The sequence below is a fragment of the Acomys russatus genome, chromosome 15 (assembly GCF_903995435.1).
Source record: "Acomys russatus chromosome 15, mAcoRus1.1, whole genome shotgun sequence".
NCBI classification, from domain to species: domain Eukaryota; kingdom Metazoa; phylum Chordata; class Mammalia; order Rodentia; family Muridae; genus Acomys; species Acomys russatus.
In genome coordinates, this window is record NC_067151.1 from 40,529,458 (window position 1) to 40,556,277 (window position 26,820).

The window sequence follows — 26,820 nt, forward strand, 5'->3', positions numbered from 1 at the left end:
AGGCGAAGGGGACAGTAAAGGAGAAAGAGCACAAATCAAAAAAAAAAAAAAAATGGTTGCCACCACAGCACTTAGAAGTCATTGAAGACAGAGGTGTTTTCTTATCCTTAAGCCATCTTCTTCCTTGCTGAAGAGGCTCTATGGCTTCGGGTGAAAACACCTACCTTCAAAACAAATGGCCAGAGTGTGAGTCCGACTCTAAACTCGTCAGCCTCTATTCTGCAAAGTCAGTTAACCTTGGAAGCATTAACTAGACACCCCTTAAATGACACCTTTAATCCCAGCACTCGGAAGTTGGAGGCCAGCCTAGTCTACCAAGTGAATCCAGGACAGCCAGGGCTACACAGAGAAACCCTGTCTCGAAAGCCAAAACTAAATAAACAAACAAACAACACCTACCCTGTCAACTTCAAATAGGGGCAGGGAAAATGGTAGGTTCAAAGGAGACAGTGTTATATAAATTCACAATTTTAAAGAGATAACTAACTTGGCTTACACTAGGAAAGAAACAAACTGGAAATAAACACTCTATTTTTATTAGCTTTACTACCTCTCCTAGAATCTTCTAGAAGTGAGCTAAATGTCACTGAGGAAGCTAGAATAAAGATATGTTGTTTTTGCCGTGTTCTAAAATGGGCTCCTAAGAGTGCAGTCTATTTTCAAAGGTAGGTTCCAGAACTGGCAGAAGAAGTTGAGTAAAGATAAAAACAAAAAGACTTGGATATGTGTCAGCTGGGAGATAATCACACCATGTTGATTCTGGGTGGAGGAGAGGCGAGTAGAGACCTTCTCAGATGATGTATACAAGGGCAGCAGCTGCCTCCCCAGCCATGTGTTGACTTAGCTGAACACGAGAAGACAGCCTGTGGGGCTGAAGGGAGACAAAGGGATGTCTCCAGCCAAACCGCCATGGAAAGGTTGAACATACTGTCTTCTGTAGATGAAGCTACTCTCCTCAGCTCCATGTTGCCTCCTAGCACCCCTCCCAGGCAGTCATTGCACTCTGAAGTCTGTGCATGTTTCTGTTTACAGATTTTATTCTGTTCTCACATCCAAGAAAGAGTGCAGTAAGAGTTGCTGCTACAGTGCTCGATGAAACTTGGAAGTGGCTCAGGATATAAATGAATATAGTAATTACATGCCAATCATCTACTGTTATTGAAAGCTCACCGCAGACATGGAAATATTCCTACATTTCCAAGAACGGTGATTTGTGAGCCATTTTCAAAGCTACTTCTCGTTAGTTCCATGCCATTCCATTTCATATACATTCAGACACCAAGTAGAGCTTCTCTAAATTCATTTGCTAAAGCTTCTTTGTTCACAGTGTTGGGCGAATGGAGTGAACATGCTTTAATCCATGTGTGTTGAGATTGTAAATGCTCACCAAGCACAGGCTGGTGTTCACTTATCAAGACAGGAATCCTGTTCCTCCTTCTATGTACTTAACACATTTTCATCCACACTAGAGCTTGCAGTCATAAAAATCAAGCTCTATGAATGGTGAAGACCATTGGTGCAAACGAGTTGTTCTTAAAGTGGGTATTGAAATTTCTGGTGGTGGTGGTGGTGGTGGTGGTGGTGGTGTGTGTGTGTGTGTGTGTGTGTGTGTGTGTGTGTGTGTGTGTGTGTGTTCTAAGAAAACAGTAGGTTCTAGATTCACAATAAATGTTCCCAATGTAGGATGTTTCCTGTTAGAAAGGTACTTTCCCAGTTGCAAATATGTATTCTGAAAATGTGTGCAGAATGAATGTACACATGAGCATAAATGGTTAGACATGTGACTACAGAGAAATCATTGCCTCAAACACTCAGAAAAAGAGAGCCAGCCCCTCCTCCTTCCTACTTCTTATACATTACCCTATACAGAAGTTCCCACTGGGACCCACCCAGGGATGGTGCGTCAACCAGGAGTCAATGGAGACTACACTATTATTGCTTCAAAGAAATTTAGTGGCAGTGTACCAAGGACGGGTGATAAGCATTACAGTCACCAAGTAGGTTCGTTAAAACCGCATTGCTACATAAGCCCTGCTTTGGCTTCCTCTGAAAAGTTGAAAGGCATTCTCATTTCCTAAGGCTTGTTTTTTTCTTCTTTGAAGCCATGGGTTGCCTGGGCCTAGATGTATGCTAGTTCTTAGCCAGTGCTGCTCTTGTAGGTAGTCAAAGCTGTTTCAACAGATAGACTGGAATGCAAGACCTGAAGCACACATCCAACTTAGCTGCTTGTGACGATAGATACATTTCTGTTCTTTGCTTCTTGTCTGTTTCTTTACACATACATGTTAACTTAAAATTAAAGGCTGTTTTAAAGCATTTAAAGAAAAAAAAAACACTGACTATAGGAATTCCAAAGAGAAAATGGGAAACACAAACTATTTTGTTTGAAGATATTTTTGAACTTACTTTTATTAAACGTGTTCATTGACAATTTTATACCTGTATATAATGGATTTTGATTGCTGCCTCTCTTCCACCCTCTCTTAGTGCCCCTCCTCCACCCCAATCCTTATCAACAACCTCCATCCTCTCTACTGATCTCTTTCCCAGATTCAGGCCTTTTGGGTTGGTTTGTGATCATTCACTTTAGCCAGGGCCATCAGTGTGACCACGTGGCTGGAACTATCCATTGGAGCCTAGTGGAGTCACGAGCGGGTACAGAACTGAAGGCAATGATTCTTTAGGTTCCTGATAAAGTGGACCAGGGAATGAGAAAGATAGAAGATAAAAGCTGAGATCAAGAGGTCTCACACAAGGTATGCTTATGCCAAGCAAGTTTATTAAGAAATACAGCATCCTATATACTATTTCCATTATATAAATGGGACTAAGGCAGTGAAAACTATCATACAATGGGATAAAGCCATCAGGAAGCTAATTATGTAGTGTTGCACACAGGGAACACAGGATATCTCATGGATATTAGAGACCAGCACATAGTGGCCTTGGGACTGAAAACCAACGCCCATTCAGTGAGAAAAGTTAGGTTCCTAGGGTTGGCCAAAGCTACCCCAAGGCTCTGGCCCCAGGATATTACTGACTCTGGCAAGATTATCCTTTTATTATTATTATTATTATTATTATTTCATATTACATTCCAGTTGTTATCCCCTTACTTGTATCTTCACATTCCCACCCGCCCTCCCACAACCAGCTTATTCTTGGTTAGAGAAAGAGCTATGTTCCTTCTCCACACCTAGGGAAAAGCTCCTAAGATCCTGAACCCAGGCTTTTACTGGATCTGCCCATCAAGTTCCTGGTTCCATCTTCACATATCAGGACCTCAGGGAAAACTCTGAATTGTCCTGGGAAATTCACTATTTAATAAAGTACACAGACTCTATTGCTTCAAGTTTACTAGGTTAGCTTTATTTGGGTACATATTTGACAGATATTCATTTTTAAAAACATTTCCAGCGACAATTGGTTTAAAAAATGGAGTCAGGCAGCAAATAGCAAGCAACACTGAAAATAGAAGGGCTCAGGGTTATGGAGATTCAAACTTAGCTCTGGCATCCAAACAATCAGTTACTTCAGCTCAGATTTCTATCATCTTAATGAGGACAGGCGACGTAATAACACAGCTAAACACATATGGTAAGACTCATAAAACATTTGGCATGGCTTGGCTGCTGGTTCCTATTTGATTATATTTACTAGAATATACTGACGTGTATGCGAGAAGTAGTAAATCACCATTGTACCTCAAGACAAAAGATCTGACACACCCTGGCTCCCAGAGCCAGTGCTGAGGCAATCAGAGTGAGGTAGTCTTTCACAAAGTATTCCAAAACAGTGTGTTGTCCAGAGGAGGGTGGGTGGAATCCTCACTGACACCTGCTAGCTAAGAAACCCGAATCCATCATTAAAACTGTCTTAAAGAAGTTATCAACTCACAGTTACGTATCAGGAGCAAATGAGGGTGGGGTATATGTAAAGAACTTGACCCAAGAACTCTGAGAAGAATGTACTCATGAGGAGCTAAATACTTAGCATGCAGACCTGAGCCTGCTGACACTAAAAAAAAAAAAAAAAAAAAAAAAAAAAAAAAAAAAAAAAGTCTGAGATGTCCATATGATCTATTCTAATGGAAGAAAGGCTTCAGAGATGGCACACGGGGAGGTAAGCTAGCCTTCTGAAGAAATGGAACTACCTCCTCATGCTGTTAACACAGTACCTGACTCCTGTGGTGCTAAAATGGGATGACTCTTGACAGCTGATGTGAAGATGTCTCATGCCCTCATTTTTCTTTTGTAAAGACATTAAACACCCTTTGCTCTGGTGCATTAATAACCTTGCCCACTTAATAATCATCGCAACTCCCAAAGACCCTTCTACTGCAAGGTGAGCTGGAGACTGTTAAAGGCGTGTGCCACCACGCCCATCTTTATTTTGTATCTTAATTAGAAAAACAAAACACTTTTAAGAAGCATTATTTTTCACAATGCAGGTCTACTATGCTCATATTTTATTAATTATAAGAAATCCTCAAAAGGTAGAACTATTTTGAAGAAGAGATTTAAAATACAAATGTACGTGCTTCAGGCATTTTCTTCTTACAGTATCATGGTTCTCTCCTGGGCATATTTTGGCAACTATTCCCAAGAGCCGAGCAATAGCTTTCTCTGCTTCAAGACTGAGTGCTCACACTGGCCATCCAGGACCCAGGTGTAGTCTCTGCATTGCCTTTTTCTTCCCCGTGTCTCCTGCTCCCACATTTTCTCCCTCTCCAATCGCATCAACTCTAAAGACACCTGGGAAACTTAGAGCTGACTAGATTCTTACTTAGCTTAGACTGATGGCTTCACAGGATTATTTTTTTGTGATGTAAAATTTACATCAATCTTCATTTTACCCTTATACTAATAAATGCAGGCAGCACCCCAAAGTTATTTGTTGCCAATGACCCTGCAGTCAACGTGTTTTGGTCATCCTTGAGTGTGCCATCTGAGATGGTTATACCCTACTCCCCAGGAAAATATGGGGAAAATTCTTTGCAATCTCACCTTTTGTTTCGGGGTACAGATGGCATTATGAAGAAGAGCTGATTGACATAGCTAGAGTGTGTGTGACTGGAGAATCTGGGTCTCCTAAGAGAGGATATTTTCTTTGGAGACTTTCCATTCCTTCTATAATATCAAAATACAGGTCAGAGAAATGCAATGCAAACAGCTGGCATTGACAGGACATGGCAAAGTCACTTCAAAGAAGATTTGTATGGTGTAGTGACAGTTTTGGCATTTTGGTTTCTTTAAAAAAAAAAAAACCACAGAAATATCGTAAGAATATGTTTTCATTTAATCCTAGGTGTGGGATATGAGACTGCTTCAGATTGTCCACAGCAGCTGACTATGGTTTGCCTTGTGCTCTGGTAGGGGCGTGATTTTGCCAGGTGCAGATAGTTTCTGTGATTGTGTGACCTTTGGAATTCTGGGGACCTTTTCAGAAGGCGTATGAATGCTAAGGACTCAAGAGGCATGATGGGTTGTTAGTTGGCTGTTGGTTGTTGTAGGTTGTAGTTTGTTAAGCAGTCATGTGCAAAGAGGAAATAAGTACAATAAGTTAGATATCTTAACAGTGAAGATGAAACTTGCCCCTAATCAGAAGTAGTCTAATGAAAACATCACTGCCTTTCTCACCCCTGACTTTATTCAGGGATCTCTTTCCTTTTTTCTCTAGCCTTTTTATCTTTTATCTAGTGTAAGGGGGTTGAGGGGTGAGAGAAAAGGGGTAGAGAAGGGTGGAAGAAGGAAGAACCCACAAAGTAGCAAAAGAATGGCTCCAGTGTGGTTTGCCCAAGCCTGACAGCACAGCCCATGAGACCAGAACTGCTGTGGTGAAAGGCCCAACATGGTTAAGAAGTGGAAGTTCATAGTGAACAAGAGCCCAAACACAGCCTTCCAACACCGCCGGTCAGAAGCTGCTCTTGAGTCACATCTGCCTTGTACAAGCAGAACGCAAAGCCACATTTAACAGGTTTTATCTCTGGAACAATTTTCCATCACACACAAAAAAAGTGCAGGAAAAAAAATCATTCTATTGCAAAGCCAGCTGCAAGCCACCATGACAGAAGCTCTGTCGTGGTGACTGTACCATATTCCCAACCCACAGCTTCCTCCAGGTCTGTCACCTGCATTATTGTTATACCATCCACCTCTCCCCTCAGGGACAGCAGATGCTCCCTGGCCACCCCACTCATAAGGGAGTTTGTGCTGGTCATGGTTTTTAAACACCTCAGCATTGTGGTGAATCCATAATTAATGCTTTCCATGGTTCCCAAATGTGAGCTGCTCACTGGCTTTTAATGCTTCCCGGGGACAAAGATGAACTACCTGTCAGTGATATTCAAAGGGGAGGAAAGAGATTACAGAAGATGGACGTTAGTGCTAAAAATGTCTGAATCCCCAAGGACATTCCCGCGTTGGCCTTCCTTCATGTGCCAAGCACACAGGCTGTGTTTGGGGAGCCCATAAAGCTCTGCAGTTATCTGTAGGGATAAAAGCCTCGGTATCCAGGTCCCTTAGAAAGCCCTTGTCAATCGAAGGCTGCACTTTAGACTCCAATACTTTCTTATTGAAGCTACTGCAATTACCTCCTAATTGAACTCGCTGCCTCCAATAGCAGCCTCCTCCACTCCATCCTCCACACTGCTGTCAGTATCTTTCTTAAATGCAAATCGCATGACATTTCATCCTGCTTTAATAGTCTGATAGCTCTATATCACCTACAGGTTACATTTCAAATTAAACACACTATTCAAGCTGTCTCTCTCCAGCCCCACTCGATCTTTCCAGCTTGTCTCCAGGATCCGAAGCTCTCCTCAGACCCACTGACCATCTGTGCCTTTCTGTTCAGTGTGATTCTTACCATCCCCCACTTCTTCCCCTGGTAAAATCTCTCAGCTCAAATCCATCCTTCTGGAAAGACTCTATTCAATGCCAACAAGAGCTCCCCACCCACAGCTTCACTCCTACCTCTCCTCCTCAGCTCCATGGCCTTCACCTGTCACGGAGTGAGCCTTACCTTCTTGTATTTCCTTCCCCCTCATTAGCCCCAGAAACCAACCAGTGAGACCTATGGGATACTCAGTGTATCCTTTCTGAGGACTACACAGAGAGGCACTCAGAGAACTCCACAGTGCCCTAACCAGGATCATTCTTATTCACAGGTAACCGAATTCCAGGTTTCCAGATGGCAAGACCTTCACTCAGCTGTCACTTCTCTGTAAACATATTAAATTAAATCACAGGGCTTCCAGTAAATAAACGAACAAAAATCTGCAAGGTGAAATAACATACAGACAAACATAATTCAGAAACAGCTTTCCCCTGCTCCTTTTCATTTCCTAGCATGTGTACCTATCACTTTATGGATATTTGTTGTGTCTTAAGCATATTGTGCTAGAAAGTCATGAGTGCTGGGTAAGTCAGTGCAGACTAGATTTTATCCGAGGCTGGACATCTGATGGTCCATGCTTGCTCTAGCCTTTAATGTTGAAAATGTACTTAATTAATTACTGAACTGAGTCTCAATTTCTTCCTATTTCTGTGAACAGGCAGTGAAACTCAAGTTAAGGATGTGTTAACAAATAGAAGCTTGCTGGTGTCAAAACCAAGCTACTTTGATCCATCCCTAGTGACCAAGTTCATTCAGTTAGTTCTCAGAAGCCACCTTGTGGGGCTGAGTCCGGATTTCACCTCCACGTGTCTGACAATTCGAATTTACATTCCCTTCAACTAACTCTTTGCCACCCAGATGCTTCCACCCATGCGGTGGATTTGAATGTCCTCCTCAGAAAGGCAACAAAGGCATAAAATGAGCTTTCTCAAAAATGAATCAAATTCAATTTTAGAAATCATGTTTCTATCTACACTTAAAAAACTAGAGAGAGAGAGAGAGAGAGAGAGAGAGAGAGAGAGAGAGAGAGAGAGAGAAAGAAGAAGAAGAAGAGAAGAAGAAGAAGAAGAAGAAGAAGAAGAAGAAGAAGAAGAAGAAAGAAGAAGAAGAAATAAATAAATAAATGACTCCCTTTTAGGATTTTATTAACAGGAAAAAAACAAAAAACAAAAAACAAAGACTCTCCAAAGATTTTTTGTTTTATTGTCTATACTAGTTAGGAAAGCACTTATAAAAGCAAATTGTAGTTTTTAAGAAAAAAAAAAGAAAAAAAATACTGTAGGTGGGAACATGTAAGAAAGGCATTAATTACAGTGTTTCATAACCCTTGAAACAAATATTAAATACTAAAGTATCTAGTATCTCTAAATAGAGAATAGTACATTTATATGTTAGTCACAGAATATATTCTTCTATCCACTTAGAGAACAGAAAGAGGTCTCTCTCCAAACTTCATACAACCTCTTTTCTTAAACCTTTGTATATCCAACCATGTTTTCATTGAAAATGTTTATATAGGGAACTTTAATATAATTATCAAACTTCTGAGAGTCAAATAAATAAACACTTGCTATTTTAATGATGGATCTCAGATATATTTTTAATCTCTTTTCAGATATGATGGGGAGCTGATATGTAATTATTCAAAATGTGGGTTTGCTTAACTGGTAAATATTGGAACGCTGGGATTTCTTTATATGAGTAAAATCAGTAGAGACTGAAATCTATTAACTTGCCTTTGGCAATAGCTGTAGAACTATCCTACAGGAACGCTAAATCTTTATAATGTTGCAGACCAGATTATATTATACCACAGAGAGACAAACCATGGTCCAAGTGACAAACATAATTCTTTTCTGGTTGTATTTCTGCCTCTCTATTATGAAAATGTAACTAGAAATAATATTTCAAGAAGTGATTTAATATTTTTATGGGATAATACTAGAGTAGTGTTTTGTTGTCTATGACTCATTGAACAAACATTTGTTACAGGGTCACCTTTTCCTGGCCCCGAGGTAAAGGGAAGGGGAAAGCATTTTCCCCCATAACTGATCATATATGTTCCTAAAATGTCCCTTTTTGCGGATGGCAAGTAAAGAAGCTTTTTAAAATATCCAGTTCAAAGCTAATTCCATCCCACTTGACTTTAAACAGTCAAATTATTCATCTAGGATCTAGCTCTTCTGTTTTTCTTCTAAAATGGCATCAGAGAGTGCAAGAAAGTATAGCAACCTCTCAGGCTGTAAGAAAAGATCCAAATCACCCTATGGTGCTGCCCTGCTGACCAACCACTGCTGCATCTGTCTCAGGGAATCCCAGGGCCCCAAAAGTATGCTTTCAGTCTGAGATCCCTAAATCTGATGATTTCTCATCTTTCCCGTCCCTTCTGGAGAGTTATAGCCATAGTGGGCATATTGGAGGAAATCAGAAAAGAGGGATCTCAAAGATGCCTGGCCTCTTTTCCTCCTTCAAAAGAGAGATGTTTTATTTCCAGTGGGAGACTCACAAACGCATAGCTATTTACTGAATTGAAGTAAGATGGTAGATTCCATAATCTAGCATCCAACTTGGAACACTTAGTGTGTAAAAGACAAGACAGACTTGAGTCAGCCTTGAGACATGGTCTCTAATTAGGAGTGACTAAAACCTATGTATCTCACTTCCAGATTTAGGCTTCCTTGCCCAGTGTTTATAGTAACTCTTCCTTAATATCATTGCCCAGCTGTTGGAGCAAGATATGACCCATAGACCTTGTGTGTGCTAGATTTTGTTATTGTGGAGTGAGCCTAGGGCTCTGTATGTTACTAGGCAGGTGTCATGCCACTGTGCTGTGTGCTTGACATTTTTATTATGCTTTATGTTTGAAACAGAGTCTTACTGAGTTGTCCTAACTGGACCCAAACTTGTAGTTAAACTTTTAATTAAAAACCTCTTCAGTCAGCCTTTTGAGTACCTGGAATCATAGGCCTGCACCAGGCCCAGAAAGAAAGACAAGGAAGCTCATGTGTGTGTGTGTGTGTGTGTGTGTGTGTGTGAGAGAGAGAGAGAGAGAGAGAGAGAGAGAGAGAGAGAGAGAGAGAGAGAGAGAGAGAGAGAGAGAGAGAGAGAGAACGAACTAAGAGTTTAATAATATTAGTCATTATTGGATGAAATCATACTGAGTTATCCCAGTATCTACTTTTATGACGTATCCACAGCAGGAAACGCAAGGCAGTAACCTCCACAGGAGAATTTGATTTGTAGTGTATTTCCTAAACTCACTTGATGAGTTGGATCCATTCGATATTGACTCAAGGAATCAGTGTACCCATTCATGTCTGAACACATATGCATTAGCATGTGTGGGAATGTCAAGGGGTGCATTAGCATATGTGGGAACCGCAGGTTGGTCTAGGAAATTGTGGAGCAAATGCCTGACTTCTGAGCACTATTTGGCCAGATGAAAGTGTGATTTCTTAGCTTAGTTGAGAGACATTTCATTTTGTTATGGGGAGCCCATCAAAGATGACTACTCAGTTACAGTTTATAGCCAATAGAAAGTCTTTATTTCAGCTGGCTAGGGCTACATTCAGGTATTCAACACTAAAGTGTTACACTGAGTATTTAAGGTAAGGGGTTGTTGTTGTTGTTGTTTGTTTGTTTGTTTGTTTGTTTGTTTTTTAAGGCCAAAATCACATCCTTTTAGCTCACTCAGCAGCTACAAAAGGAGATTTTGTGCAATTTAGCAGATTAACAGAAGCTAAGATAAGCAGTTAACTGGGGCATCTTGACCTTGGGTTCCTAGAACAGAGCTGGGTAATTTTCTGCAGGATTTTTTAATCAAGATCAAGTCTAGTTAAATTTGAAATGGCCCTAGAAAGAATGTAAAACAGAAGAACTTCTGCACCATCTTGCAGTTTGTTTATCTGTCCACCATTCATCCATAGCATGTATTATTCTAGTTAAGAAAAACAAAGATGGCAGCCCAAACTGGAGCCAACCATGATGCTAAATAAGCATACCAGTAGATGTCCTATGGGCTACAAAATTGTCTTATTTTGCCTTTAGAAAACATCTTGAAAGTTGCACAAGTTAACACCCATTGGATAATACCTAATAATACCTATTTTTAAATGCTTATTGCATAACAGGCATTGAAGTAAGCTTTCAAGAGGAACAATTTTTAAGTTGGTAACTTTATAATTAGAAACTAAGGTATGTTGTTTTATAGGTGGGGGGAATAACTACCACAGACAGGTGGTAACTCTTTAATTCCTTCAAGTGCTTGGAAAATTCACTTTCTTTATAATTACATGATCCCTTGAAGCTTCTTAAGGGCTTCATAAAGAGGAGTCTCTGGCCTGTGATATGAAAGATATTTGACTGTCAGGCCCAAAGGAAACTCCAATTCCGCAAACTCCAAAAGGCAGTTCATATGTCCAAAAATGAGAGTGTAGGCTCAATTCGAGATGGACTATGGAAGGATTTTTGGTGATTGATAAAAGCCAGTATTCCTCCGAAACCAGTGAGACCAAAATGAGTCATTTCCATTGCATCTGGAAGAAGAGACATAGGGTTCTCCACTGACATATACCTGTGGCAGCTATCAGCATATCAAAGTCCTGCTGGCCTCGGCGTTCTCCCTGTCCCTAGTCACTCTACTTATTACACATTTCAAAGCTGTTATGCTAGCCTACTGGCCCTTCCCACCTCCCCAATAGCTCTTTGTTCCCTATATAATGGCAAGGATTTCCCCTGCTCCTGCTATAACTCTATCTCCACTATTTTCTCCCATTATTCTCCCTTCTCTCCCAGATAGCCCTGTCCTGGCCATGGCCAGTCTGCTGGCCGTGCCCAGTCTGTTTCTTTTTCTCTCTACTCTGCAATGTTCCAGACAGTTCTGGATATTTTCTCTCTCTTATTCACAATAAAAACCTAACTCCTTAATCATGGAGGGGCCACCTAGCAGTTTCTTTACTGAACCCCCTCACATACATTGATACTTTAGCAAACTAAATACACTCTTCCTTCCCTACACTTCTTTCTAACATACAGTACAATATAAGGTAATTATGTGCTGTCTTTTCAGCAAGAACGTAAGGACCATGAGGATGATGACTATGCCCATCCTTCCTTTTGCTTTGTCAGTCTTTTCACACAGTAGATGTTTAAAACCTGTTTTTGAACAAGTAACTATAAAGATGTTGTAACAAATTTCATACCATTCTTTTCAATTTAACCTAGCAATAACACAATTTTACTCAACATTAGTAACAGACTCTTTAATAACTTTAAAATAGCTGTAAAGTAATTCATCATATTGATAAGACTTCATGAGTCTCTCATCAATTTTCTTCCTTTTCTATAATAATTACTGCAATCCATATTTCTTATTCTTTTTTTTTCATATTTCTTATTCTTAAACATAATTTCTAGATCTGAATTTTTGTTTTAGATAGATTTTTAAAAGCAGAAATACCAGGCCTTGATTTTCAGCTCTTGTCTCAATACAAGAGAGGTTAAAAAAGTCATCTTTGTATATCTCTTAGTATCTCAGTCTGGTAATGAGAGCATGCACAGGCAGAAAAGACTGAAATGCATGGTTTTTCTATAAACGTATAGACTCAGTCCTCATGGGTCTATGTGCATTTTGAAAGTGGATACTGGCCAACAAATGTATCTTACATTGGTAGACAGCGTCTTTTATGAAAGTTATAAAAGTGGAAATAAAACTGAAGCTGGTATGGGACAGTGAGAAGAGAAGGAAGGGTTTCTGCTAAGCATGGGCTCATCAGCCTCTCTGCTCGAATGGGTGGGCAGTGCTTACGATCCTTCCCAGTGCTGTGGTCACTGAGAATGCAGAAGTCTCACCCACAGAACAGATAAATGGGATAGAGTATCTGCCTCGCTCCTAGAAGTACACTCATCAATAGAGACAGATTCGCCAGGCAGCATTACAACACAGAAGGGCAAAGCTGAGAGGCATAAGCAATGAAGAAAGCTCACGCCTGGAGGAGGCCTTCCTGGGAGAGGGCACTTGAATAAGAGCATGTGAGAAGAACGTGCGCACACATATGCAAATGCAAAGAGGCAGTCTTCCTCTTTCCAGAGAACCCTAGAGGTGGAACTCAAGCCGCCTTCTTTCCTTCTACCATCTCCATCAGCCTTTTTTTCCACGTTGGTCATTTTTACTTTGGCAGGAATGAGATGTTCCCAATTTCCTCACAGCAGGATTTGATGAAGGAAAAATAGACAAAGACTAAGAACTGGACTTGCTTGATGCCAAAAGATATAGAAGAAAATAACACGTAAAGAGAAAGGAGTGTAAAGCATGATAGTACAGGCCTGTCATTCCAACGCTCAGGAGGCCAAGGTTGGATGATCACAAATTCAAGTCCATCCTGGGCCACAAGGAAAGATGCTGTCTCAAAAAGCAAAAACGAAGAAAGCTATGAGGAGAAAAACAAACAACTGAGCTGTGCATTTGGGGAAGGGAACACACATCACATACAATGCACACTGTTGTGCAAGCCTAGGTCCCAAAACACGAATGATCTCCTGAGTGTAGCAAATGTGTAGTCTAACCCCGAGCAACCACGGATCCTCTGTCCTTCTGCTTCTCACTGTGACAGGGATCGAACCTAGGACCTTGCCCATGCCAGGCAAGTGCTCATGGATAAGATGTAGCCCCATCCCACTCCTCTGTGCTTTCTTTTTTCCTCTGGTTTTGCAGATTTGCTCCATTTGCTCTTAGCATATCATCTGCAGCAATTTGGACTGATCTCATTTGCTCTGGTAGAAAAGTCTTACTTAAGCTGGTTGCCAGCAGCTTTGTAAGTTCAAGACCCTGGTATCCTCTTTAGTACCCTCTGGCACGGCACTCCATTCATACTCTGAGCTTCACCCGGCCTACCTCTTTTCTTCTCAAGTCTGCCCCCACCTTTAGGCCTTGTTAGGTCTTTGCCTAGAACTCTGGTCCTTCCCCTTCCTTCAAGTCACTACTCTGATGTCCTCTCCGCTAGAAGTTATCCTTATGTGGGGGGTCAGCTCTGACCTTTGCCACTCTGCTGCTTCCATGTTTTCAGAGCACCTATCAGCCACAAACGCTACTCATATGTTTACATGGATTTCTTCATTAGGTTGTAAGCCTTGTGGGGTCAGACACTTGACATATTTCGTGCCTGTCCTAGGCCTCCACCAAGAACAGCAGTATTCTTTTAGTGGGTACTTAAGACTATGGATAGGGTGAAGGAAGGAATTTCCATCTTTGGGATGTGCTTTATTTCATTTATTTTAGGTTCTAAACTCTCTGTTACAGCTGCGAGCTGTTCACTGACCTGAATTGCACTGAAAATTATTACTGAGCCAGCTTTTACTTTTTTTTTTTTTCAAGGTCTCCTTTCCATTTCTTTTCTGGGGCCTATGAGCCCATGTGCCACAGGTTGCAAATCTGGTCTCCTCCATCCCTGATTCCCATCTCCAACCAGCAGAGCACACAAACGGCTTCCTTTAGTTCTTCTTTCTAAAACCACACATGCAAAAACAGGATGGCATCAGTTCTGATGAATTCTGAACCATTTCAAGTTGCAAATTTCCTTCTGCATTACTTTTTTTCTTAACCCAGTTGTTTCTGGATGAGGAATGATCAGGAGAAGAGCAAGATGATTGGCAGTCCACCAACTCCCACCACTGCAGTAGCATCAATCATACAGTGACTGCAGAGAACTACCAGCAGAAGTAGGACCGAGCATAGGGAAGACACAGGGAAGCGTATGCATCACTAGCCAGGCTGCAGCAACTTTTCTTTTCCCTCTTTTCTAGGTGACCAGAACTGGCCAAATTAAGCAGGACCCAACCCCAGGTGATTGGGTCATTCCGAGCTGTATGTTTCTTAGCTGGAAGCTCGCAGCTGGGACAGTTTAGGTGGGCAGAGGATGCGAAGCAACAGAAAGAGTGAGTAGTTTAGTATTAGACAGGCTGGCCATGAGGGACTTCACTATGTATTTAACACGTATGTGTGGCAGTGGCTCATTACTCTCTCAGCTCTCCTCCTTGTGTGTGAAACAGATGCACAGTGCCTGCTCAGTAAGGCTGCATACACTTACATATGTGCCTTGGATAAAAACAGACAGACTAAAACTGCACAGAGCAAGTGTTCTAAGCAAGGTTGCAACTTTGCGTTTAAACAGAGACAAAATAAGTGATGAAGAGACCGAACATGCATTCTCACTGGCTATACTTTTTCATTTTTAAAAGCCAAAGGCCTGAGTGATACAAAGGATTCAAGGCTTTATTATTTTGCCTAGTTTCATATGCAACAGTCCAGATAACTGAAGTTTTTACTACAGTAACAAAAGGTTGCTGCACTGTAGATTCTGCCTGCTTTTTACAATTATTTCCCTTCTTGCCCTGTAATGATGCCAGCGTGAGATGTCAACAGCCTTGGAGCCACATCAAAGAATTCTCAAATCTGCATCTACTTGGCCATCAATACCAAAACCAGCTATGAAATCTTATCATTTGCATCTTACTTAGGATCAATTAAGTTCTCAGCTTGAATGGAGTGCAGACAGTGCTTTTAGCCAATTGAAATCTATTGCTTTAATTTCCTGGGATGGATTATTCACCGATCAGAAGGCAAAATGGTTTCACAGGATTTTGAGGTTGTCATACAGTGACTAATTTTAAAATGCCTGGATTCGGGGTTAAAATGCATTTGTACCGCCGGCCATGGAGAAAGGGTTTTCATTTGTGAGGGGATTTCAATAGGCTTGATCTAGAGGTTGTAAGAGCTCGTTTTTCTGGAGTCTGCTCTCTCTCCTCTCTCTCTCTCTCTCCCTCCATGCCAGGCGCATACAGCAGAGCTAACCTATTCATTCGGCTAAAGTCGGCATTGGCACAGAAACTTCCACACCTAGAACTAGATGAGTTCTCACTAGTCACCACAATTTTCTGCCCTCAGGTCAGATGCCACTTTCCTCCTGGTCACCACAGGATGAAAGATGGCAAGCTGGTTTGAGACCTAAAAAACAGATTCCAAACAGAATGAAAAGACCAGGATAGAGGATGAAAAATGAATGGAACCTAAGACCAGCAGTCCAGCAGTCCAGCCCAGCCAATCACTAGCCACTGCCAAGACTCAAAGTGCCAATGTGGGCCATCTGGACTCAATTTCCACTAGTGGCCAGGTCAGGCTTTCTTATTTTTGTAGAAAGGATGAGCATCCGTCATTCTAAAGTTGGTTCATAGTACAGCTCAGAAGCTAATGTGTAAATATCTGCTGAGTTTGGAAAATAAAAATGTTCCGGCATCATGAGAGTGGTTACAGATAAAATGAAATGTAATGAAAGGATATTAGCTTTAAGAGATCCTCAGTTTTCTCCTACTTTTATTTAATTTCCCAGCCTCGTGTTCAAAGTTTTCCTCATTACATATCTCAGTCAACCCTAGTTTCAGAGTTACTAACTCATTGTCCTGTGGGGGAAAAAAACTTGCACATGGTTCTTTTTGTTCTAGCCTTCTGTTTGCACTCAAGGGCAGTTCTGTATGTCTCACCTCATTCATTCCGTGTGGCTTAGTATTCATTATAATACAATCAGGTTAATTTCCAACAGGCTGTATTTCATCTGCAGTACCCTTGGGTCCTGACAGACTTTTAAAATCTCATCGTAGAATGGGTATACGGTTTGTGGGCCTTAAACATTCTCCACGGTTGAGTGGAGAGTGGAGTATGACTTTCACACAAACTCTGGTGCCTTATATTTGACCATGTCCCCTGGAGGGGGAGACCTGGTGGTACTCAGAGGAAGGATAGCAGGTTACCAAGAAGAGACTTGATACCTTATGAGAATATACAGGGGGAGGTAATCCCCCTCAGGAACAGTCATAGGGAAGGGGAATAAGGGGAAAATGGGTGGGAGGGAAGAATGAGAGGATACAAGGGATGGGATAACCATTGAGATGTAACAAGAATAAATTAATAAAAAAATTTTTAAAAACATAATGTTTTAATTTAGTCTTTAAGAATTTATATGTAGTTACAATGTGTTTTGATCACACCCACCCCCCACTCTCCTTCAATTTCTCCTAGATTCCCTTATATTCCTATCCCAACTTCATGTCCTCTTCTCTTTCTTTCTTCAGTCCCACCAAAGCTAATCAGTACAGCACAAATAAACACAGACGTGGGCCAATCACTGCGGCATGGTCACCCGTGGTGCCATGCCCCTAAAAAAAAACTGACTCTACCTCCTGCAAGGGATCAACCATCAGTAGAGCCTCAGCTATGGGTGGGAGCTCATGTGCTCTTCGCCCATCCTTGCTGAACTATGGACTGGCCTGATCTTGTACAAGTCTTGTAGAAAACCACAGTTTCTGTGAGCTCATGATTAAAAGGCCACATCATGTCCAGCAGATACTGTTTAGCCCCAATCCTTCCCCCAACCTTTGGCTCTTACAGTCTTACACACACACACACACACACACACACACACACACACACACACACACACACACATTCTAAGATGGTCCCTGAGTCTTGGAGAAAGGGTGTTTTATTTATGGCTGAGCACTCCAAGCATTCTTTGTGTTTTACAATTATATGTGTTTTGATCAACCCACACACCATAGAGAGTAGTTGCATAAGCCCCCAAATTCCTTTTTTATATTAAATCTTTCTTCTCACCTGCAAACATTAACTACCCTATTGTTTTCTCTCCCTCTATTTTCTTCTTTGCTAGAATGTTGTATAAACAGAATCACACGATGTGCAGCCCTTTGAGTCTGGCTTATTTCACTTAGCAAACTGCATTCAGATATAGCCATATTATTCTGTGAATCATGAATTAATGTTTCCCTCCTTTTACTGCCAAGTGGTATTTCATTATGTGAAAGCCTAATGTTATCCATTCATTAGTTGATGGACATCTGGGTGGTTTCCAATTTGGGGTGATTATGAGTAAAACTGCTATAAATATTTGAGTACATTTTTGTGAGTGTGAACAGAAGTTTTCAATTTACCCAAGTAAATACCTAGGAATAGAATTCCTGAATCATTTGTTACGAGTATGTGCAACTAAGAAACCATCAAGCTGCCTTTCAAGTGGGCTATCCCATTTTATATTCTTCCTGGCAAAAAGTGGGGGATCATTTACTCTGCATCTTTGCCACCTTTTGGTATTATGTGTCAATTTTATCTTATGTATTTTAACAAGTATGTTAGTGCATCTAATTATGGTTTTAAATTGGTTTTTCCTAGTATCTAGTAACATTGAACTGATTTTCTTCCTAAAAGTTTATCTGCCACCAAATATCTTCTTCAGGACCCTATCCATTCAGTACTTAAGTCATTATATTTATTGACCTTTGGCAGATAGTTTCTTCCAGGATGCAACCTGTCTTTTCAACTTTTTAATGGAATTTTTAACAGAGCAAAAATTTAAATTTTTACTAAGTTTGATTTTTCTAAATTTGGAGAGATTATCATTTTGCTCCCATACCCCCAAACTCTGTTAAATCTAGTCAGAAGATTTCCTCTGAAATTTCTTCTAGAAGTTTTATAGTTCTGTTTTTTTACATTTAGACCTATAACCCATTTTAAGTTAATTTTTGTATGGAATGTGAGGACAAGGACTGCATCACTTTTTTTTTTTTTTTTTAGCATAAAGGCAATTGTTCCATCTGTTTCAGCACCATTTACTGAGAAGTTATTTTTTATTGAGTTGCTTTGTACCTTTGTCAAAAGTATTGCACATATGAGCCTCTGTTGCCCTGTCTGTTCTTTTCAATTTATATACTATTTCTTTTGAGAATGCCACACTACCTAGATTATTAAACTCTCTATTACACCCTGAAATCAGGTAGAAAGAACCTCCCAAATTTGTTCTTCATTTTCAAGTTGTACTGGATGTTTCAGTTCCACACCTTGTCAAGTCAATTTTAGAATGATCTCATTAATATTTATAAGATACCTTGTTAGGACTTAAATTGGGACTTGGTTTACTTCATAGACCGAAATGAGGGGAACTGACATCTTAACACTGTTAAGTCTTCCTAATCATAACTGTGGTGTGCATCTCCGTTTACTTAGATCTTTTTTTTTCCTCTCATCAATATTTTGCAACATTTTGCTTACAGGTGCTAATTACATTTTGATAGATTTATATCTTGTTTTGTGAAAGCTATTGTAAGTAGCATTGCCCTTTTAAATTTGAAGTTCTGGTTATTTGTCATTAAATATGTAATTGATTTATTACATTAATTTATGTGGGTACCTGTGTCACTGAACATGTGGGGATGAGAGAACAGTTTATGGCTACTGTAGACCCCAGAGATCAAACTCAGGGCCTCAGGCTTTGCCACCAGCACCTTTATCCACTGAACCATCTAACTGATCTGCAATTGACTTAGATAAGCCAACATTATACCCTTAAATTTTGCTAAATTCACTTGATAGTTCTTGGAGACTTTGGGAGATCATTTGGGGTTTTCTCCACAATGACAATTACGCTGTTTTACATGAGAGGTCATTTTATTTATTCCTTTTTAATCTTTTATGCTTTTTATTTCTTTTTGTTGCACTATAATGTTTAATAGTTTTAATAATCTAAGCATCAAAGTATCAACCCTAAAATAATCAACTCTGGTAATTTACATCACAGATGTGAGAAAGACTTCTCAATTCACCAACCGATCATTCAATGGAATGTTTGCTTAACTTCCATGATGCTAAGCACTATAAAAACGTCTAGGGAGATTGGGCTTGGTGCCTACTGGCAAGTACTTTGTAAATGATAAAAGATGAGATGTGCACAATAATCACTTTAGACAAAACTAAGATGACTGGCACTCCAGTCAGAGAGAAAGACAGAAATAAGAGAGAATCTATAGCCAGTGGGTGTCAGAGTCTGACTAGGAAGTGGCCATGAATCAGGATAGAGGTGAGAGATGGCGCAGCAAAGAATTCTTTGGAATTTGCTAGTTAGTTGATTGTAGAAGCCTGGGGGAGGGGGAGGAGGGGGAAGAGGGGGAGAGAAGACAAAGAGAACTCTGGGCCTGGGTCTGGGGTCTGGGTCTGGCTATTTTTTGAGATGCATAGCTTGACATTCTAAGTTTGAGGCACTCGTTGACCTGTGACCTACAGAGGACTTAAAATGCTGAGTGGACTAAACTAGACTAAGATCGACGCTCAACATGAAAACAGATCTTAGTCATTATCCTCCTTTACCTGTGTCTGAGACTCTGAAACTGCATCTTTGAGCACTAGGTAGGATGTGTCTCCTCTCTTGGAGTAGCAGTGACAATCACTGGGGAGGCCAGAGGGGCAAGGAGCCAAGGGAGAGGGTGTGAGTGGGGAGAAACTGCATGTGGCCAAGCCCTGGCCTCTTGGAAAACTCAAAGGAATGCTAAGCCCTCTGTGGTTGAAGGGATCATTAAAAGGCTGGAGTGTCTGTTGTGATCCTCCAAAGTGGGGCTCGAGATTTGCTTTACAAAGGAGACAGTTCACATGAAAGCTGAGGCTCCAAGCTAGCAAGCAGAACTTGAAATCAAAGCCATGTTTGGCTAGTAACAGCTTGCACACTATGAGCATCTCCCATGGGCCAGGCCCTGTCTTAAAGGATTCAGTCTTCATATGGAGCCTTCAGCACCACCTTCTGAAGGTCTCTGAGCAAGGTTTTTCTGAGGGCGAGTAAGAGAATTGTACTCAACTGCCCAGTGTTTAGGGATGAACATAGGCCTCCCTGGCTAACAAAGGTGTCACAGTAGGTAACTATATAGTCTTTGCCCACAGCAAAGTGGCGGGGTTAAAGCGTTCACATCAGGCATCACTGTGTGTTGCATAGGTATGTATAGATGATCTGGGCACAGCCACTGCCCTGGATTTCAGTCTGGGAGGGGAAATAAACTTGCACACAGTAGGTACACTGTGCATCACTACAGCCACTATGGTTAGAACCACAGAGAGAAAGAACAGTGAGTGTGGTAGTTTTCTATTCCCCTGCCAAGGATCAAGAGAGACAAACTCGTGCACTCTGGCTGAAGACATTTACCTTTAAGTGTACATTAACAGGCCGTCCCTACCCTTGTCCCTAAGCCTTCTATCTCTGTCATCCTGTTTAGCATTTGCCCAGGAAAGCACTTAGAAACACGTGGGGCCTGGGACTGTGCAGATACTTTGTGAGTTGTTCGGCCTTTGAGAACCCTGCAGCTCATCACAGAGAATGCGGTCACAGTTCTTATTGCAGAGAGAGCACCAGGGAAAGCTTCCCCTTCATCTTTGGAATTTCATTTGAAATACAGGATCACTAGGAGGTGAAAACTTAGAAGCCTCTCTGAGCTCTGAAAATGACATATGCGAGTGATGTTTTCTTAACAAAGTGTATCCTAGATAAGACTTGAGGGGGGGGACAGTATGATTCCCCCTTTCAGGAGACCCTTGACTCTACCTCCCTAATATAGTGGGAGTGGGGAGCCATTTTCTCCTACTACAGTCTCAGCATACACTTGCCTGTGGCCAGATGTGCTATTTTGTTTTATTCTTTCATATCCTGTCCAGTTCCTTGACACTAGCTGGGTGCCTGTGAGCCAGCTCCTGAGCTCTTTAGTGATGACTCCACCCAGGTCAAGGACCAGTCGCAGCCCCACTCAGATGCCCATTACAACAGTGCTGTCCAGGTTACTCAGAGCCTGTGTACACCTTAGCTACATATAAGAGGTCCCCAACCCCTTTCTTGTGATCAGGTTGGTTAGAGTGGTTTACAGAATCCAGATATGTGCTTTACATATTGTCACTCATTTACTATAAAATAACATAAGAGCTGAGAGGAAAAGATGCCACAGGAAGGAGGGCACAAACCTCTGGGCTCCCCATCCCCCAACACACCACAGTCAACTGCTTGCCCCGTACATGGTCAGTATCCATCCTGAGGCTCTCCAGAACCTGCAGACGCCAGTCCTCTGTCACACACAAAGCTCTGATTTCTGACTTCCCTAGAGCTGTGTAGCAGGTAAGGAACAAAGCAGAACCAAACACTCGGTTCTCACTGTCTAAACACCCCCGCCATCTGTCTCAGATGTTTAGGTTTTAAATCCTAATCACTTGGCTCCTACTTCACCTCCGTCCCAACGGATGTAATAAGATGCTTTCTAACATAGCAAGGTATTTGAAAGCCAAGCCTCCCCAGCTGGCACAGCAGAGGAACAGAGGCCCCGCTCAGAGACAACAAACTGCCTTGAAGATTTAAGGAAGGAAATATTTTATATTAAAGCAAGTGTACTTTGGCAAGTTTGTATGAATGAGGCATGTAGAAGTTAGGAGAGTATGTGGTGTGTGAGGCAAGCCTCAGAGGTGTCCTTGGCCCTCCCATACACATACACAAACATGCCTGCACACTCACACATACCTGCACCTATACACACATGAGCACACACACACAAAGATACTTGTAAGTTCATATCCTCTGCAACAGATGCATGGACACACCATGAGGGATTCAATAGCAACTTCCATCTATATGAGAAATGCCTCCACAGCCGTGCGGAAACCTACAGACCCCAGAAAAGGAACTCTTAAACACCCAATATCAAGTATATAGAATTCCAATTAAATTTCAAAATATTTTAAGATGAAATTTGTGACCTAGGAACATGTGTACTTGTTTATTGAAGTATTAGCTGACAAGTTCTAAGGCAGGTTGATTGTCACAATTTCTAAGTGGTTCTGAGTATAAAATGGTGAGTGTGGTTCTTTGAGATCTGACACAACAGACATATGGTAAGGAATTACCCATAGTTTCCATGGGTAGCAAAGTCACGGATCATATGTGTACTTACATGCTTTCTCAGTTATATTCATAATGGAAGGAAATGCCATTAAAACTTAGCAAAACAAGTAAGCTTTTATTAATTTTCATTCAAGTTCATTGGTTCCCCCAAAGTATGTGCCTTGAAGAGGGAAGTTTTTGTTTGGTTTTGGTTTTCAAGATAGGGTTTCTCTGTGTAGACTTGGCTGTCCTTGACTTGCTTTGTAGACCAGGTTGGCCTCAAACTCACAGCAATCCACCTGCCTCTGCCTCTTGAGTGCTGGGATTACAGGAATGTGCTACCACGCCCAGCCTCAAGATAGAATTTTTGAGTCTCATTTAAGACTAAGTCACTCATTGCCAATTTTCCTGATGTTTGGGATGTTTCTGATGTGAAAAAATAAAACCAAGCAAACAAAAAACACTATGTAGCTTTTACATAAGTGAGAAGTAAACCCAGACAGACATTTCCTATACCCCCACACTGTATATATCGATATGCACACAATTGCATGGCCCGTCTCCATTCATCCTTCCTGGGGCTGTGGAAACATGGTGCTAACACCTTCAGCCCCACATTACTTCTCAGAACTGCCTCCTTTGCCTCCCTTATCCTGTTTTCAACCTTTTGCTCTCATTGCCTGAGGACTCTAGATGAATAAATTCACATACAATTTATTCACGGTGTTTGCAATGATTGGACACATGTCCATCGAGGCCAAAATTCAGTTAAAAGGATCAGTGGGCAAAGCAAATGAATCACGTTAGGAATGGAGTCAGCCTTCTGCCAGATCCAGTACCATGCTCCCCTTTAACCACCTTAGGGCACCAGGGGATTGACACGCCCACTGCCTAGAGCCCAGAATAAAGGGCTCTTCTGGAGACTAGGAGTAGCGGGCCTCATGCTGTTTCAAAATTGACATTTCTCCACTCTTTCTCTTGATCTCTTAGCAGCCTGCAGCACAGCTGCCAACTTACTCCCACTGAGGCAGTCTCATTGCCTCCCGCATAGACACTCTCCTGGTCCACCACTTTTCCCTCTCTTCGTTTCCTTTGCTAATGTACCTTCCTCTCCACTGCCCACAGAACTGAAGCCCCTGAAACCCCCACGCATCCTTTTGTCAGAGTGGTGGATGTGGCTTCCCCTAGCGTTGTCTCTGACCATGGTGCTGCTTAGTCCTAATTCCACAAAAGTCTTCTCCCAACTCTGGGCTCCGGCAAATCACTTGACGGTCTCATGGATGCGCCAATCCCCACATGTGCTAAGGAAGGTTAAAGCTATTCTGTGTCTCCATTTAAGACTATTAACTGAAGCACACCCTACTTCGGTGAAAAGCACCCTCTTTACCCGGCTTTCCAACTCTGAGAATGGCTCAGTTACACCTTTTCCCCCATTCGACTTCATCAGTTAGTCCTAGGGGTTTTTATCCACAAACACCTGCAGGCTCCCTTGTCAATCACTGCACGTCTGACTGAGACCATCACTTCTCTTCAGACCTACCTAAGTAGCTTCCTAGCTCCTCTCACGCCTCCCTTGGACCTATTTCCCCTGCTTCTATTTTTCAAGAGTTGCTCATACGTAGTCACCCCAGAGCCTGCACCGTCATCGGTAAAGCTCTGTTAGATCTGGTTTCTATCTTCTCGCTCATCTGGAGTCACTCTTCTTGCCTTAACCATCTTTTCTTCTACTGCTCTAAAAGTCTACCTCGTCAATGCCTCTTCCAGCCTCAGTCTTTGCCCATGCTGGAATGTTAGCCCCGGCTTTATCCAGTAAGCTCCTTTGGCTCTAATTATTTGTCTTCCCTCATATTTTCTCCTTTTTGCAGTTTCCCCTCCCTCCTCTTCTCCCAGTCCCTCTCTCCACTCCCCCCTCCCCCCTCCTCTCCTCCATTTTTTCTTCAGAAAACGGCAGGCCTCACAGGGATATCAACAAAGCATGACACATCAAGTTTAAATAAGACTAGGCACCTCCCTTCATATTAAGGCTGGATGAGGCAACCCAGTGGGAGGAAAAGGGTCCCAAAAGCAGACAAAGGAGTCTGAGACAGCCCCTGCTTTCACTGTTAGGAGTCCCACAAGAAAGTTAAGCTCACAAGAATCATCTATATGCAGAGGACCTAGGTCAGACCCATGCAGGTTCCCTGATTTCCCAGTCTCTGTGAGTCCCCTTTGAGCCCAGGTTAGTTGATTCTGTGTGTTCTGTGCTGTCCTTGACCCCTCCAGCTCCTACAATCCTTTCTCCCCATCTTCCAAAGGTTTCCCCCAAGCTCTGCCTGCTGTTTGGCTGTAGGTCTCAGCATCTGTGTCCATCAGGTGCTGGATGAAGCCTCTGATAACAATTATGTTAGGCTCCAGTCTGCTGGTACATCAGAGTATCATTAAGAATCATTTCATTGACTTTTTTTTTTTTTTTTTTTTTTGCCAGTCCTGTTTGGTTCTATCCTGGATCTCTAGGGCTATCCAGCTCTGGTTCCTGGCCCTCCAGGGTGAGCTCCCTCTCATGGCATGGGTCTCAAGCTGAACCAGTCATTGGTTGGTTACTCTCACAATTTCTGTGCCACCTTGACCACAGCACGTCTTACAAGCAAGACATACTGTATGTTGAAGGTTTTGTGGCAGGTTGGTGTCCTAATCCCTCCACAGGAAGTCTTGCCTGCTTACGGGAGATGGCCAGTTCAAGCTCCATATCCTCCATTATGAAGAGTCTTATCAATGGTCACCTTCCTAAATTCTACGGAATTTCCATTGTACTATGTTTGTAGCTCATCCCACAATTCCAGTTGCCTCTCCCAGTCCCTCCCCCTCCCCTCTCTCCATTGTCCTCCCACCTAATCTCTCCTGTTCCCATCCCAACTGGCCCCCAGTCCACATGCAAAATCTACTCTATAAGCCCTTCCCAAGGAGATCCATGTGTCCCCCTTTGACTCCTCTCTGGTTCTGTGGATTATAGTATGATTATCTTTTACTTTAAAGCTAATATATACTTATAAGTGAATATATACCATGTTTGTTTTCCTGTGGCCGGGGTATCTCAGTCGGGATAATTTTTTTTCTAGTTCCATCCATTTGCCTGCAAATTTCATGTTGTATTTTTTTAACAACTGAGTAACATTCCATTGTGTAAATTTATCACATTTTCTTTATCCATTCTTTGGTTGAGGGACATCTAAGTAGTTTCCATTTTCTGGCTATTATGAATAAAGCTTCTATACACATAGCTGAGCAAATGTCCTTGTTGTATGGTGGAGCATCCTTTGGGTATATGCCTATACCCCATTTTTTAATTGGATGATTTAGTTTGTTGATGTCTATTTTTTGGGTTCTTTATATATTTTAGATATTAGCCCTCTGTCAGATGTGGGATTGGTAAAGATGTTTTCCCATTCTGTAGGCGGCCGTGTTGTCCTTTAGACAGTGTCATTTGCCTTACAGAAGCTTTCATGAGGTCCCATTTATTAATTGTTAATCTTAATGCCTGTGTTATTGATATTCTGTTCAGGAAATTGTCTTCTGTGCAAATGCTTTCAAGGTCATTCCCTACTTTCTCAGCTATCAGGTTTGGTGTATCTGGTTTTACGTTGAGGTCTTTAATCCACTTGGACTTGTGTTTTGTGCAGCATGATAGATATGGATCTATATGCATTCTTCTACATTAAAACATCTAGTTAGACCAGCACCATTTGCTGAAGTTGTTTTCTTTTTCCCATTGTATAATTCTGGCTTCTTTATCAAAAGATCAAGTATCCATAGGAGTGTAGATTTGATTCCATTGGCCAACCTGTCTGTTTTTATACCAATGCCATTATTTATCTCTATCTTAGAGATTGAAATTAAGGATGGTGATAACTCAGGAAGTCAGGAAGGTCTTCTGTTGTACTGGATTGTTTTAGCTCTCCTGGATTTTTTGGTTTTTCTATATGGATTTGAATATTATTCTTTCAATGGCTGTAAAGAATTTTGTTGGAATTTTCATAGGGATTGCATTGAATTTGTAGATTGCTCCTGGCAGGATGGACATTTTTATTTACTATGTTATTCCTGCTGATTCACAAGCATGGGAGATCTTTCCATCTTCTGGTATCTTCTTTAAGCTCTTTTCTTCAAAGATTTGAAGTTCTTATTCCACAGGTCTTTCAACTTATTT

At 41.5% G+C, this 26,820-nt stretch overlaps 1 protein-coding gene across 3 annotated transcripts in view; it reads left to right on the forward strand.

The window, feature by feature from the left end:
* Kcnab1 (potassium voltage-gated channel subfamily A regulatory beta subunit 1) overlaps positions 1-26,820 on the forward strand; it is a 380,966-nt gene that overhangs the window by 245,620 nt on the left and 108,526 nt on the right. The window lies entirely within an intron of this gene.